At 44.1% G+C, this 17654-nt stretch overlaps 1 pseudogene; it reads right to left on the reverse strand.

The window, feature by feature from the left end:
- Positions 1–10683: 10683 nt before the first annotated feature.
- Positions 10684–11168, reverse strand: LOC118669473 (annotated as a pseudogene).
- Between the last annotated feature and the right edge of the window lie 6486 nt (positions 11169–17654).

Raw genomic sequence — 17654 nt, forward strand, 5'->3', positions numbered from 1 at the left:
GTGGTGGAAATATCAAAGAGAACTGGAATGAGAAGTGGAACTGAGAGATAGGACTGCATTGCTGCCATCTTATAATAGAACTTTAAAGTGTGAGGAGTTGCTTCTAATGGATGAGCAAAGAAAGTGGTTTCTTGAGATGGACTTCATTCCTGGTGAAGACATTAGAGAGTTGTTGAAATGAGAGCAAAGGATTTAGAGTATTGTGTGAAGTCAGTTGATGCAGCAGCAACAGGTTGTGAGAGAACCTACTCCAGTTTTGAAATAAGTTTTACTGTGGTGTCAAACAGCATCTCATGCCACAGAGAAATTGTTTGTGAAAGAAAAACTCAATCAATGTGACAAACTTTATTGTAGTCTCATTTCAAGATATCATCACAGTACCCTGACCTTCAGCGACGGCCAGCCTGATCAATCAGCAGCCATCAACCTGGAGGCCAAGACTCTCCAGCAAACACATGTTACAACTTGCTGAGGGCTTAGACGATGGTTAGCATTATTATTTTTTTTAGCAATACAACATTTTCTCATTAAGATATACACATTTTTTAGACATAATGCTGTTGCATACTTAGTAGAATACAGTATAATGCAAACATAACTTTTATAGGAACTGGGAAACCACACAATTTGTGTGACTCATTTTATTATATTCACTTTGTTGTGGTCTGGAGCCAAACCTGCGATATCTCTGAGGTGTGCCTATAAACCACCAAATGAAATGAGAGCAGATTCAAATAAATCTGTTTCAGGACCAGAAACAAAAAATAAAGTCATTTTAAAATTACATATCAGTGCTCCTATCTGCTAGCTACATCTATCATTCATTACTGGAGTTATTCTAAGAGGGCTGGGAGAACTGTGGACTGTTAGAGAAATACAATGGAACATGTCTTGCCATCACTTACAGTCATCCCGCACCTGTTGACAGACAAGGACAGGATGTACAGCAGTGTCTCTTCCTCCAAAGCCCGTTTTCATCCATCCTCGGATGGGAGAAGCTTCAGAAAGGGGAATTACAGCCCCCGCCTTCCCCAGGCTCAGTGGAGAGCTGCCTCTGCTTCCAGGGACCCGGACAGTAGTCAAGACTGCACGGGCTGCAGCCTCTGAGACGTGGAGAGTGGGGTTGACTGTCATGGGGGTGAGCCAGGGTAGAAGGAGAGGCCGAAGGAGGGGCTGCGGCCAAGAGAAACAGGAAGGTCATTCGGTGGGGTGAGCCGCCTGAGGCCACTGTAAGACAGTGCTTTGGTGTTGATCTTGTCGTTGGAAGGAGCTGACAGGACTTTGCAAAGTGAGCGAACCTTGCTTTTCATGGTGCTTACTCCAGCTTCCCTTCTATTCAAGCAAAAGGAACGCAGCTTGGATCTTTCTTCTCTGTACCTTGCGGTTCTGGTCTCTTGCAGGTCTAAATCTGGAATCCCAACTCTTCATTTCCTTTCTGGGAGCATGGCCTTCCCCAAAATGCGGTTTGCTGACTAACAATTCTCTGAAGCCTGATTTTGCTATTATCTAAATAGGAACACTTGGTCTGATTCATCCTAGGATTCGGGCTTTAAATGTGCCTTCAGCAGGACTGACATTTATTCTGAGCCGACGGAAGTGGGAGTTTGGCCTTGCCTTTCTTCCTGTCATTTGTGTTTGCTTCAGTCCCCGATTTACAAATGTTCAGGTCCAGTCAGGCTGCACAAACATGTCACCCTCAAAAGGCTGCTTCCCTTGAGTGGCCCTCAGAGGCCCTGCTCTGAAAATGGCATAGCTCTCTCCTTCCTCCCAGGAGAGAGAAAGCTTTCCTGTGCCAGAATCGCTGGTTTGGATGCAATTTGGTATGTAGCCTGCTGCCCCCTCGCAGGGACATTACAGCAGGGGTGTCTGTGTCTTGGAACCCCCTTCACAGTAAAAGCAGCAGGAGACACAGGTGATCTCCAGAGGAGATTCGTGGGGGGCCCTGGGGGAGAGGGCAGGCTGGAAGAGTCAAGAGATTTCATCAGTGTTCTGGGAACACACTGCTTTGATTTACTAGCACGTGTCCCCAGAGATCTCAAAACCAGGCTCTCGCAGTCAAGAGATAAGAATAGCTCAGACTCTGAAGATTGGGAAAGAGGCACTTCATTCCCCATCATTAGCTGTCCTGTTGGTTTTCGGGGGCTGCTGTAAGAAATGACCACAAACTGGGTGGCTTCAAACAATAGAAATCCACTGGCTCACAGTTCTGGAAGCCAGCAGTCCAACATGTAGGTATCAGCAGGGCCATGACTCCTCTGAGACTCTGGGTAGAGTCCTTCCTGGCTGATTCCTACCTTCTGATGGGGGCTGGCAGTCCTGGGCTCTCCTGGGCTTGAGGCTGTCCCTCTAGTCCCTGTTCCGGTCCTATCGGCGCTTTTCCTGTCTGTCGTTGTATCCTCTTCCCTCTTCTTATGAGGACACTGGCCATGTTGCGTTAAGGGCCACCTTGCTCTGCACTGGCCACAGCTCCCAGCTCTGGGTCCTCATCACCCAACTTGAGTTCTGAACTCTGTCTGTGAGCTGCTTTCTCCCACTCTCACTTGTTGGAATCCATGTACGCTAGCCCTGGATGCTGTAATTCTGCTCTTTTAGATGGGACATCCCCTTTGTTCTGCCCCTTTGTTTGGGTCCCATGCAAACTTTTGCTTTGGATGTAAGGATTGCAGTTATTTTTAGTCTCCCAGCGACCATGTCCTTCTCTAGACGAGCTGCTGCTGCCAGGAGGAAACATGTTCTAGAACTGGAAGCATTTCTTCCCTTCAGCTCTCAGGCCTGGGTACTGAGCTAGGCTACAAATTCCTCTGCTCATACAAATCTAGTAATTAAAAAAGGCAACATACCTCAATGTAACATACCTCATAGGTCTGAAGTCTCCTTAAATAATGGCACCCATGCCTTTCTCCGATCCAGCCGTGGCGTGGATTTCTATGCATTATTTAATTAAATGCTTGACACACAGTAGGTGCACAATCCATAAGAGCTCCAGTGGTTTTTATTGCACTTAGTTGCCTCCAATTTAAAAGTCTTTCTTACAGCCCACATTTTATCCTCTAGCCTTCATTCTGCTTCCTAGGCTATACGGAAGAAATTTGTTCCATCCTACCAATAAAGTTTAGGCTCTTAAATCAGACTGAATTCTATATTCTATAGCAATATATGATATGGAGGAAATCCAGAAATTTACAGATATTGAGTATAGCCAGGGACATTTTCTCTATGTCCTTCTCTTACCATGTAAGGTCAAAGTCAGATCTTCTTTACAGAGGTACGTGAGCTCAGCTGTTATAGCTCAGTGGTTGAGCATCGACCCATGAACCAAGAGGTCAAGGTTCAATTCCAGGTCAGGGCACATGCCCACGCTCATGTTGCTGGCTCAGTCCCCAGTAGGGGGCATGCAGGAGGCAGCCAATCAATGATTCTCTCTCATTGATGTGTCTATCTCTCTCTCCCTCTCTCCCTTTCTCTCTGAAATCAATAAAAAATTATGTATTGTTAAAAGAACCATGTGAGCAGGACTTTGTATGGTCCCCAAGGAGAGTGGGGCCTGAGACAACCTAGTGCAGGATCATGTAGCCCAGCGCTTCTCCACTTTACAGAGATCCAGTTCAGCTAGACACTTACGTTGTCAATTAAAATATGTTCACATAGCTCAAAATACATGTTAAGTGAAGAAATACACTCAAACAGGCAGAGTACCTAGAAAAGTGCTAAGGAGCTAATTTCTCCATCTTCTTAGTGATTTTGGCTAGTGGATAAGTGATTCAAAACTCCCAACCTATTTTTTTATCTGATATTCCAACCATAGAGCACACCCCTGCTAAACACATTTGAGAAGAAAAATGTTTAGGTACTCTCCACCGAAGCTTGCAGATAATTTGCCTAAGAAGGAAATGTGCTTTGGTTCTGCAAGCTGAATTATAAATCCCTGAGTGGACAGGAGAGAATTTTTTCCATGGGAAAAAAACAAGAAGAAAACATGCATTAAAAAAAACAAAACAGTGAAGTTGAAGTGAATCATGATAGAGATTGTGATTTTGGAAGAGTGAAGGCCTGAGGACTGGCGTTGACATTGGTTATAGGAAGGAGCATAAGGAAAGGGCGGGGGGGGGGGGGGAGGGAGATGCATGGTTTGGGCTGGGCGCACTCTCAGTCTGATTCCTAGTTTGCTACTGACTGGTTGTGCAAAGCTGGGCAAGTGATTTCATCTTCCTGAACTGTGGTTTTCTTATGGAAAAAGCAGGATTACCATGATTTAAAAATTTTGTATTAAGTATTTCATATAACATATCTACTAAAATATCTTCAGTATGCTACAGATACTAGTGGAGATTAAGATAAAAAAAAATCCAACTGGATGGCAAACTCAACTAAAGCCATCCAGCTTCAACATTGAATGTGGCGAATTTTAATTTCCATGATCTTTCAAATTCTGACAAATTATGAAATACTTTAGACACTTAAAATAGTTCTATTGCAGTGAATCCATTAAATGAGGGAAAAGAAAAGATTACTCTAGATTGGATAGAGGACAGAAGCACGGTTAGTCTCTAAACACGGGGCCACAGACGGGGCTCAGATGCCTTGGCAGCTTATGTAAGTCAGCCAGAACCCAAGACTCTGAGCACTCAACTCTGATAAAGAAACTTAAGAAGGAGCCTCAGAAATAGCCAACGAGGCTTTCCCGAATAAGACAGCTGCTGCAACTATAACCCATCTATTTATTTGCTTTGCTTTCCTATCTTCTCTATAAAAACCTTGCCCCTCGTTCTTGTTGACGAAGGGCTCCTAACCACTTTTGGTTTGGCACTGCCTGATTGGCATCAATTTATGCTCAAATAAACTCTTTTTCTGCGACACAGTGAAAGTCCCAAGGCGGGTGTGGGGATTCGGGCACACTGATTTGTCATACTGAAGATATGTGATGTATCTTCATCACATCACGTGTCCCCTCCCTTCCTCACTGTGCTGCTAAGCTCACAGTGTGGAATAGCAGGGAAAATAATCTTTAGTCCTTAAAATGCTCATGCTTGCCTGCCTTCTCTTTCTCACTTGCTTCCTCTTTGTAATCCATCCTTGCATGCAGTTTAATTAACTTTAAGTAAAAGTCTGTGCTATGCAACTGTATTCCAGTCATGGTGATGGATGCTAGGAATGAAATCATTGGCAAACCTAGGATTTTCCTCCAGGAAAAACTCAGCCTAGTGGAGGAAAAAAATATAAAGAAATAATTAAAGTCATGTAACAACACACCATTTTGATGAAAAAGCATCAGTGGATGTATAGAGGCAGGTGCCCCTGGATAAAGAAGACCTCAAAAGAGGAAGCTGTCCTGCAATTAAACTGTAAAGTCCAAGTAGAACTTGCCAGTTGGGTGAGGGAACCAGGATTCCCGGGGGTGATGATGATATGGGCAAGAAAGGCTTGAAAGGCAGTCAGCTTTACATTTGGTTTTTAGAGTTTTGGGAGATTCTGGGGGAGAAATAAAAGGTGAGGATGAAAATGTATTTTGGGATGGGATGCTGAGTGCTCCTGTGTCTCACGATGGAAACAAGTTCAGCAGGTGTCTGGTTAGTGACACCTGAGACAGCCCCCTCCCTCCACAGGCCTATGACAGCGGGGCGCTCTGGCCTGCACCCCCTCTTCTAGCTGGCCCTCACTTGTCTGCTGACCCCCAACCCCTCAGTCTGTCTCAACTTCACCTTTTAGAATTTCTCTGGTTCCCACGTGCACAGGGATGGATAAGAGGGACACACTAGAACAGCAATTTCCAACCTTTTTTGGTCTCAGGCCACACACAAATGAATTGCTAAAATTCTGCAGTGCGCAGGCGCGCGCGCACACACACACACACACACACACACATGCACGCACGCACGCACGCACGCGCGCGCACATACACACACACCCCATATATATTTTGCTGATCTGGCAAAAAATAGGTATAATTTTGATTCGTTTACATCAGACAGCTATTGTTGTGTTGGCTGTTTTCATTTCTTTATTTGACAATCTAAAAGGAAAGAGGTCAGTGCTCCTGACTAAATAAATAGTCAGGCATTATATGTTTTCTTGTGGCACACCGGTTAAAACTCGCTGCACTAGAAGAAATCCCACGACACGGATGTTTTCTGAAGAGCCGTAGAAATAGGCTTTTGGGTCCCAGAAGGCGACAGCAGTAGAATAAGAGGAAGGGGTGAGCTGGAAAATGTGCAGGAGACACAACTGATAGGAAATTGTAGCAGGATGTGGGTTGTAAGGGAGATGGAACTTTATGATCTGCATGGCCAGGTGAAAATGATGACACTAAACAAGACAGGGAATTAATATGCTTGCTTTTTTGTTAATTGTTATTGATTTTATCAGCCTCCTTAGGGGGATGGTCTGCATCCCTTCCTGACTCCCTGAACCCAGTGAAAGAAAACAAACACACACACACAAATGCACAAAAAATCGCAGCCACACTTTCCAGTGGAGCTGGCTACGGGACTCCTAGTGGACACAGGCCCCTCTCCCCCTGACAGAGCTGGGGGGTCACTTGGTCAACCTGGGCAGGCAGGCGAGGGGAGGATGTCTGGTCACCTGAGAGGCAGCTTTCTGATTTAGCCTCCCTACTTAGCCTGCCAGTGACTCGCCTGCTGCCTGCCACCCCTTGGCACAGGTCACAGCTGCTGTTGTCCTGTAATTGTTTACTCGGGCCGTGGAGGGGGTCCTGCTGTCAAGGGTGACTACCCAGTGCTCCTGGTCTCAACCTCTTGTGAGGCGGATGGAGCTGTTCTCGGGAGCCCTGACACGCCGCCTGTAAGTCACTGTCAGTGAGCTAAGGTCACGGGCGTGGAAAGAACCAAAGGTGACAACGCCGAGGACTTACATGGCCCCCACCAGAGACCAAGTACAGCAAAGGCCTGATCTAATGTGCCCTCGAATGCCTGCGCCCCAGAGGGCTTTCGGGGAGGCAGCGATTAGAAGCTGGTCTGAAGCTTTGGTTAAGGACCTTGAATGACCAGTAAGGCAGCCTGGGTTCCGGTTCTCATTCTTCTCTCTCTCTTATTTATTTATTTTTTTTGAGAAGACTGAAGCTGACTGACCTTCTCAAGATGGTTTCTAAGCTCCTTGTTTCCCTCCTTCCGTTTGAAGGACTTGAGCGAGATGGTGGGGTGCCTTTGATCTGATTCCCCGAGGAAGCGGCCTGCTGATCTCAAAATGTACATTAATTATCAGGCTACACAAACAGCCACTCTGTGACATGGAGAAGTCTATGAGGAGGTCATTTCTAAAAAGAAAATTAGATCTTGAAGGTAAGTAATTATGGCTGGAACAAGTGCCCGAGATTGATTTTCACGCCTTTGCAGTCTTCCACTTGTCATCTGGAACTCCCTAGTGGATGCGGATTCCATTCCCTGCTTCTTCAGAGACACCGGCAGGCTTTGAGTGAGCGCGGCTGGTAGCACATGGCGGCCTTGATCAAGGTGACACGGCAAGCCTGTGGGCAGTGTGACCTAGCCCAGGTTCCCGCCTTCCTCCCAGGGTCTCTCTGCGCCCCTGTGTGTGAGACAGCTCCTCCTCACCTGGGCACTGCCCTCACCTGGGCACTGCCGCCGCGGCCGTCTCCTTTACACAGCCAAGGAAGCTGACAATGGCAGCAATAAATGCCGCCAAGGCCACGGAGACCAGTACGGAGGATTAGAGGAATGACACAGGAAAGGCGATTACAGAAACTTAATCTGTTACATGCAGCTTTGGGCGAAGGAGATAAAGGGAGGGTGACTGTTTACAAATTGTAAAGGGCGGTACAGGGGGATTTGGGAGCGCAGGCCTGGCAGTGGGTAAATGGGTCTAGTCAGGACAAGGGCTGTCAGGAAAGTCACCCAGGAGCAGAGCAGGCCGGACACTTGGGAGGCAGGCAGCATTCAGCAGCAGCAGCAGAAAGAGTAAGGGGGGGGGGGGGGGGGGGAGAGAGAGAGAGAGAGACAGAGAGAGAAGGAGAGGAGAGAGAAGGAGAGGAGAGAAGGAGAGAGAGAGAGATCTTGAGGGAGTAGGCAGGGTGCCCCTAAGACTTGCTATGATAGTTTAGCATCAAGGTCATGATTTTTCAGATGAAAAATACTTGGGCCAAAGGTAAGATTCATGAAATGACTCAGCTATTTTCTCCCCAGGAGATTGAAATCTCCCAAATGCACATAATTTTAATTTAAAGATAAACATTATAAGATGCCATTAGTTTCCTTAAATGCCCCAAGCGGATGGAACATGGGGCCTCACCCCAAGGAGGCCCGTCATTAAGCGCGTGAGGCGCAGAGAACCCTGTCCCCGAGCAAGGCCATGTGAGAGGGGGGCTCCTCACGGACTCATAGCGCCTCCTTTCGCGTCGCTGGCTCCAAGCGTGGACTTCCCTTGTTTGGCAGACCCAGGGAGAGTAGTAACTGAAAAGATGCTCTGTTAGTTAAACAACAGAGTTTGTTATTTTTTTAAATTATCATTCTTTTAGTCAATATTAGTTCTTTGTGAAAAATGGAAATTCTCGGTTTGAAATTGACACTACCTGGTTCTATCTACAGAACTATCGATGTGATTGTTCAGCTATGATGGCTGTAGGAAGACGAGGCTATACTTAGTAACTGGAAGGAAAAGACAGCATGAATACAAACTGTTCCCTGAAGTGAGTTGCATTGATTTGAGAGCTCTATCGAATGGCACTCCCTTTAGAAATGGCAATGAACATCAAACTGAACTGGGTACACAGAGTAAATGTACTCTGTTTTGTGACATTACACAAAGCCTTGATTTTTATAAAAACACACTGATGCCCTAGCTGGTTTGGCTAAGTGGATAGTGCATTGGCCTGTGGACTGAAGGGCCCCAGCTTCGATTCTAGTCAAGGGCGGGTACCTCAGTTGCAGGCTCCCAGCCCTGGTCAGAACATGTGGGAGGCAACCAATCGATGTGTCTTCACATCGGTGTTTCTCTCTGTCTCTCCCTCTTTCTTCTCTCTCCCTCTCTCTAAAAATCAATGGGAAAAATATACCCAAGTGAGGATTTAAAAACAAAAACAAAAACACACTGATGATGTAAAAACAATGTTTAAATGGGTAGTCATCTTTATTGGAATTAATGAAACGATAATCTCATGCCAATTAATTCCAGCAGAAATTAAACCGTGGCTGTCAAAATGTTTCCTTAAATGAACTGTACCAATTTGCTGGTGGGGAGGCAAAAGGCTTTAGAACTGGATTTTATACAAATAAATTATAAGAGGTTGAGCAATTACCAAGTAAGTGTGTGGGCTACTGTAAGCACAGAGGGATTCTGGGTGTGACAAGTCACCTCTGAAACATAATGAGTTATTTTAAAGAAGAAGAAAAAAGCAGACCAACTAGAAAATAAGGCATTGCTCAGTGAGTCACATGTGGATAAAGCCAAGAGCACCAAGAGAACTTCATGCCTGAAAGTGTTCTTCAGTGCCTGGTGTTTAATCTCATGACAGATATTTTCAGGGATGTTCCAAGCAGAGGAAGGTGTGGTCTTGCTCTTTTCCAAGTCTGTTAAGAGGCATTATATTACTGGTGAACTTATTTTGGGCAACAGAGGACTGGTAAACTACCTGCACGTCTTTCACAGTATGTGGGTGGTTCTTTGGACTAAAGGCTTGAAGGTCACCTAAATATTGGTGTAGAAGGAACACATGCTCTATTCTGTCTACTAAGCACCAAAAGCACATGATATTCCTTCAACACAAGAGTATCTGCTCCACATCATTAAAACCTCCACATTAGGGTTTTGGTGAAGCCTTTAGCTGAGTATATTTGGTGAGTCTTCCTCTGTCCTGGTTTCGATGATCCTCTGTTGCTATTTGGACTTTGTGGTCGATGGGTGTCTCTCTCTCTCTCTCTCTCTCTCTCTCTCTCTCTCTCTCTCTCTCTCTCTCTCTCTCTCTCTCTCTCTCTTTCTTTCTCTCTCTCTTCTGTGTCAGCTTACCTTGGACTCTGCTTGTGAGGCCAATTTGAACTGTGAGAACTTTTTTCTAACTGCAAAGGCTCCAACTTTGAAATAGAGTTCTCCTGTAATATCTTACTCATATGTAGATCTACAAGAGTCAAGCTCATAGGAACAGATCATAGAATGATGGTTGCCAGGACTGGGGGGCAGGAGAAATGGGGGAGATGTTGGTCAAAGAGTACAAACTTCCAGTTATCAGATGAGTAAGTCTTAGGATTCTAATGTACAGCATGGTGACTATAGGAAGAGACTGTGTTATGTACTTCAATATGGCGAGGAGAGTAGATCCCAAATGCTCTCACCACAAAAGGTAATTATGTGAGGGATGGATGTGTTAATTAACCATATTGTGATAACAATTTCACAATATATACATGTATCAAGTCAACACATGTACACCTTAAACTTACACAATATGTCAATTATATCATAATAAAGGTGGAAAAAAAGAAACATAAATTAGAGAAAATAGAGTTCTCCTCAACTGCATATTAACTACTCTGGTTAGTTGATTTTATCAACCTTCTCTACATTAATGCAAATATAATAATTGACCTGAAGTCTCTCTCTCTCTCTCTCTCTCTATATATATATAGATGTTCTGTACTTGCTGCAAACAACCAACCCTATAATATCATTATAATGAGAAGAATTTTTATTTATCTTATTTTATTTAGTCCATGTCTTTTATTAGCCTAAATACAATCGCTCATCTTCTGGTTTGTTGAAGCAAAAGGTCAGGCAACATTTGCCACAATAATGTCTGTCAAAGTGGCTGGCCATAAACACTCCAGCACCACATTCATCTGAAAGCACTCCCAAAGAAGGTGACTGGTTTTGCCATTCTCATCCACTTTGTAGTATTTCAGGACAGCCAGCTTAACCTTCTTTCTCTGATGCTCGTTCTCCTTGGGAGCGGTGTAAGACTTCATCTATCTTTTCTTAGCACCACCATGAAGTCTCAACACAAGGTCAAGAGTGGAGTCCTTTTGAATGCTGTAGTCAGACAAAGTATGTCCGTCTTCCAGTTGCTTGCCAGCAAAGATCAGTCTTTGCTGATCAGGAGGAATTCCTTCCTTATTCTGGATCTTGGCCTTTACATTTTCTATCGTGTCTGAGGGTTCAACCTCGAGAGTGATGGTCTTCCCTGTGAGGGTTTTCATGAAAATCTGCATCTTGGTGGGGACTCCACTGCAGATGGCGGATTGAAAAAAAAGCATGAGGAGAATTTCATGCAACTTACTGATTTAGGTGGGAGAATATAACTTTTTTGGGTTAATGTAGAAAACTCGATGGTCACTTCCTTTAACCCATAAAAAATTAGAATAATAGCATTTTTCTAGTATGTTCCAGGTCGTGATTGATGTTTGATGTATCAAACAGGATATGTAATAGCAGAAATTCAGGGAATATTTGCTAAGATAATTAATGAGTAATTATTGCCTCTTGACAACTAGTGATGACCATGTAGGTTTTAGCCCCCTTTTAACATGAGAGGTGAGGAGAAGTCAGATAAATTGCTAATTTATAGCTATAGAAAATTGGAGTAACGTAATGAAACTTTGCTGCTTAAAATACTTTAATTACTTACTGTGATTACATTATTTGGATTTCCTAACCTCTAGTTCTCCTGAAGTTCAGCGGACACTGCCATTTACTGAGATTATGAGTGTGAACAAATTAGCATTTGAAATCTTTGAACTTTATCTTAACACATTAAGCGCCCAGCCTGTTTTGTCTTCCAGACGGAAAGTATAGTGTCAGTCACTGGTGACTGGGCGCTTAACGTGTTAAAAGCAATCACTAATACTGTGAAAACATCTACAGTGGGGCCTTGACTTACGAGTGTCCCGACTAACAAGTTTTTCGAGATACGAGCCGTCTCTCGCCGATTTTTTGCTTTGAGTTGCGAGCTAAAATTCGGGTTATGAGCCAGCTTCAGATACCCCACTGCTAGTTGGCGCAGCGAACGTCACAGTGAATGCCACAACATCAGCCCAGCATCACGTGTCTCACTCGTTCACTTTAAGATTTGACATATGAGTAATTTGAGTTACGAGCTCTGTCACGGAACGAATTAAACTCGTAAGTCAAGGCCCCACTGTATATCTATACTTCACTTACTCAAAACACACATGCATTATACTTATATTCCTCAGTATACACATTTCTTTAATAATTTCTACATAATTTCTTTATCAAATTAATAGCACAATACATAGAAGAATGTTTGAAGAGTTAGTAGGAGCTGGTTCTAAAAAGTGATAATTAAAATTGAACCTTATTTATTCAGTAAGAATTCCAGGAATACTATCAGTATATAGATACCTGATTTTAATTTAAATATATTATACATTATTTTTATATTAGACATTATTATTTATATATTATGTTATTTTACATAATCTTATATACTAGAGGCCCGCTGCACAAATTTGTGCACAGGTAGGGTCCCTTGATTGGGGCCACGGGAGGTTGGCCTGCGGAGGGAGGGGAGGGGCCGCAGGAGGTTGGTTGTGGGAGCTCACTGACCACCAGGGGGCAGCTCCTGCATTGAGCGTCTGCCACATGGTGGTCAGTGCGCATAATAGCGACTGGTCATTCAGTCACTTAGGCTTTTATATATCTATATATCTATATATATCTATATATATAGATATATATATATAGATATATATATAGATATATATATAGATATAGATATAGATATGTACATATGCATATATATATGTGTATACATATATCTATATATATAAAATATATATATTTTATTTTTTTAAATATATTTTATTGATTTTTTTTTACAGAGAGGAAGGGAGAGAGGGATAGAGAGTTAGAGACATCGATGAGAGAGAAACATCGATAAGCTGCCTTCTGCACACCCCCTACTGGGGATATGCCTGCAACCAAGGTACATGCCCTTGACCAGAATCGAACCTGGGACCCTTCAGTCCACGGGCCAACGCTCTTTCCACTGAGCCAAACCAGCTAGGGCTATGTATATATTTTATATATATAGATATATAAACCTATATATCTATATATAGATCTATATATATATAAAAGGCTAATATGCAAATTGTCCCTGTGGGAGTTTGACTGGGAGACTGGGAGTTCTATTGCTCGTTATGACGTGCGTTGACCACCAGGGGGCTGTGCAGAATGAATAAAGGCCCTGGCCAGCAGCAGAAGGCCCTGATCGCCAGCCAGGCCTAGGGACCCTTCCCATGCATTAATTTCATGCACTGGGCCGTGTGTGTGTGTGTGTGTGTGTGTGTGTGTGTGTGTGTTTGTGTTTTTGTTCTTTTTCAATAAAAAAAATGAGAGGATGAAATTTGCAGAAGCAACTAATCTGTTCTGAACTTGTAATGAAGACTAGTGCTATCTTTGCACTTCCGGGACAATGTTCTCCTGGAGGAGTTGTTGAAAAGTCAAAAGCATTTTCATAACAAAATAAGGAGTGTTTTTTTTCTTCCGGTGACTCTCCTGATGAAAGGATGCTCCCGCCACCGCATTCTCCTTGCTGGCTCCTTCCCCTGGGAGGCAGTGGTTGCCTAGTGATATGGGACCTACTGTTGCCTGCAGCTGTAAAGGCAGCCTCTGATTAGCTAATCAATTATTAGAATTGATTGGCAAATAAGTGTGCTCTCAAACCAGGAGGAAGAAATGAGATTCTATAGATTTCTCTCATCCCTCATTATGTTTGTAAAGTAATTTGGGTTCGACTCCTGCCGGGATCTGCAACTTTGCTCATTTTCTGTTTGTTTTCTCCTCATATTCTTCCCAGGACAGAGCTGCTCATTCTCTCCCCATGGCACTGACTCGAACCCACTCTCCCTCTTACAGCTCGGGGTACTAGTTTTTAAGGTTCTCCTGCTTTCTCTCTCTTATTTCAAAGAAATCTTATTGTAGACTTTGACTCCTTAACTGAATCGTAAGTGATGGGTAGCAGATGACCAGGAAAGGGGTGGGGGGAGCAGTGGCTGGGCCTCATTGTCACCTTTGTGGGCCCTAGGCATTTTACCTCAAGCAGTCAGTCAGTCAATCGATCGGACACGCACGGTGTCCCAAAAATGTATACACACTGACAGCTCAATTGACGTTTCTTTCTTGGCAGATTTAAACCATTGGAATTAATAATGGGTTAGAAATGTATATACGTTTTTCCATGTGTATACACTCACGATTGTGATGGTATAAAGATGACTATAACCCAGGCTGCATTACATGAAGTTACTTTATGATTTTAAAAATGAAAACATTTCCCTGAGCCCCAAAGTGTCTCCTGGCCCCCTATGTGCGGTGGCTGCTCTGTGCCAGGGATGAGGTCTTCTTAAAGAAGTCCAGCAGGAGAAAAAAGTAGGTGGGGGGGGGGGGCATGAGATTCAGTTCTCGGTAGCCTGGGGGAGACAGGCCATGAGCAAGCACCTGGCTGAAGGGAATGGTCCATACCTACATGCTAGAATGCGGCTGTGAATGAGATACTCAGCAGATTCAACAAACACTTGATGGGGTTCTACTCAGTGCCCAGTACTATACAAGGAGCCTGTAGAAATGATCTTGTTTAGTCTTATGTCTCTATGACCACTGGTGCTTTCTTTACAGGTGAAATGATGGAATAGGAAAGAGAGTTCTGGTTCAGGTATTGAGTAAGGAGGTCCAGGATCTGGACTTTCATAAGCGCTGGAGGGTATTCTGATGTGGATGGGCCATGGGATGTACTTAATAAAACACTGAAATGTTTTTCCTGACTCAAAGCTACCTGTGTGTCACGTGATATCAGTTACGTCCTGAGTACCAGTTTCCTCAGGAGAATGAGGGTGGATACACTTTTGAGGATCACAGGACTGAAGGTAGATTTCAAAGCACTTGAAAGAACTTCATCATTGTCTTGGCTTCAAGCCTTTTGTGGAATAGATATGAAACAAAAATATATACTAGTATAGTTATGAATATATGTTTTTGCCAAACATGTACATTTATATATGGTACAGATTAGTAGCAATGACCTTCTCTCTCTCTCTCTCTCTCTCTCTCTCTCTCTCTCTCTCTCTCTCTCCCCCCCCCCCTCTCTCCCTCCCTCCCTCCCTCCCAAGAGATTAATTTTCCGAACATTTTCCGAATTATTGGGACAGGCACCAAGAACATCACACCATGCTGTTTTGAGAGAGATCCCTTGATCTGACATAAAAAGGGCTTTGACCAAGTCAGGGAAACCATGGTTTTGGGTATTTAGTTTGGAAACAGTGTCCCACTTTAGTTCAGTGAGCCCAGTGTAGTTGCTGTTAATTGACCAACCTAGAAGAATAGTAATACTGTTCTAAAAAACTCAACGTAGCCTTCTTTTGGGAAAAAAAATCACATACCCAAGAGGCCTTCAGACAACTTTCTGTTAGATTTGCAGAGGGTCTCTGCCCTCTCTCCTCTGAAGAATATGATTAGAAGGTCTGAGTGCCAGTTTCTATGGGGGCATGATAGGGAAGAATACAATTAAGGACACAAGGAAATGACAAGGGTTTTATTTTGAAACATTGTTCTCTCGGCCATTGTCTCAGGGACATTTCAAAACTGTTCTTGAGATCAGGGCTAGATGCCAGGCTGTATTATAAATGCACATGTTTTGTTTTATTTTCTTAAAAGAAAGAACTGGCTAAGCCTGCCCCAGGGACCTACTCAGAGCCTGTTAAGCTTGTAAAGAACATTTCATGGGGCTTAGAGCCCGCTGCACGCAAAGGGCGCTTCTCTGGGAGCTGCTTATGCTTGGAATTGATGGCCAGGAGCTCTGCCGCCCGCTTGGGAGACTGTCCCCCCAGTGGAGGCTTCTGTTTGCTTGTTTCCTGTTTTGCTTTTGCTCCTGAGAGTGCAAATGTTAAGTATTCTCAGGGGCCATGGAGGGAGTGACCTCAGGAGCTGCCTTTTTAAATTCTCTGTCCCCTGCTGCTCAGGCCCATTCTTGCAAAGGTCAGTGGAGCAGCAGGTGGCCCCTGGCTGGCCTGTGCGAGGCTATCCGGACCTTGTGGCCATCAGGGAGACCCTGTACTTCTGCTCCTGGCTGAGGGATTTCCACTGGCCTGTGGGGCATTTAGCGGGCAGGTGAGCTCCTTAAGTGCTTGCTGACAGCCCTTTGACAACAGAGACAAGGTCATTATTGTGTTGAAAAGGTCCCTGAAAGAATTTCTAAAAGGTGCCCCCAGACATCCTGTGTTTATGGCTAATGGGCTCCATCAGGGTTTCTTCCAAATGACTGACTGCCCTCACTGGGCCTGCCCCTCTCCCTTCTGGTGCTGACGGACAGACAAAAGGAACCATCCCAGAGCCAGGCACAGCCACTGCCATGTGTGGTTTTTGTTTTTATTGTTGGAAAGGAGAGAACTGCTGTGAGAAAGAGGCCCAGCTTTTGGAGAGTCTGACTTTGAACTCTGATTATTTTCCCATTGGGAGACCTTGTATAGCATGCTATTTAATACCTTTGAGGTACATTTTCATTACCTCTGAAATGGGGCTGTTTATACACTGTGGGGTGATAGGGAGGACATGGGCCTCAGAGACAAGTAGACCTGGGTTCAAATCCTGCCTACAACCATAGTTTTATTTTTTTTAAATATATTTTTATTGATTTCAGAGAGGGAGAGAGAGATAGAAATATCAATGATGAGAGTCATTGATTGCCTGCCTCCTGCACGTCACCTACTGGGGATGAAGCCTACTACCCAGGCATGTGCCCTGACTGGTAATCGAACCATGACCTCTTGCTTCATAGGTGGACACTCAACCACTGAGCCATAGTTTTAGAGCAGGTCACTCAAACTTGATGAGTCACCTTTTCTCCCCAAAAGTATCCCTCAGTGTTGTCTAGGAAGATCATGTAGGTCAAAAGCTAGCACTAAATAATGCATCCGTTACTATCAGTTTTTCCCTCTGTTGTGTAGGGATATAGAGACTGATCAAAGAAATAGTGAGAATATAGCATAAAACCAGTAGTAGAGAGTAACATTTTGATAAATTACTATCTTTCCAGAAGGCAGGAAACACAAAAGGTTCTATTCTTAGTGTAACCATGTGCTTTCTCAAAGGGTTGCCTTCAAGGTGATCAACAGTTAGTTTTCCCTTTTTAGCAACAGACGTACTATACTTCTTAGTATGAGTCAGAGCAGAAAATTGCCCCGAAATTCTTAAGGATGTGTCTCAGAATGACAAATCACCTTGGCATTATTAAGTGTGAGCGGGGTGAAGAATATCTTTTAAATGTCCAAGCAGAGGTTTAATAAGGCTCCTGTTTTTTTATAAAATCCACAAAGAAGGTGACCTCATGGTTTGGGGGGTTGGGTTGATAATCAGTGGGGAGGCAGGAGGCATGGTGAGTCCAGATCCTTGATTTGAAGCCTTTGGCTGCTTTCACTCAGGGACCCATATGCTAAGATTACTAAGAGCTGTCAACTTGGGCCCACATCCAGGAAAGTGGATCATCCCTCCGTGACAAGCCTGGGATTCAACAAGCAGAGACATCATTGTCACAGTGGGTAGCATCGCCCATAAGGCAGTGCAGGGTGACCTTCCTAACGGGGCACTATGGGATCTGTGACAGCAGCAGACTAGCTGGAGTCCAGTCTGCCCCATGCCGGCATTAGGAGAAGATTTAGCTCTCTGGGTCAAGCGTGACT

This window comes from Myotis myotis, unplaced genomic scaffold, assembly GCF_014108235.1.
Source record: "Myotis myotis isolate mMyoMyo1 unplaced genomic scaffold, mMyoMyo1.p scaffold_m19_p_14, whole genome shotgun sequence".
Classification (NCBI taxonomy): Eukaryota; Metazoa; Chordata; class Mammalia; order Chiroptera; family Vespertilionidae; genus Myotis; species Myotis myotis.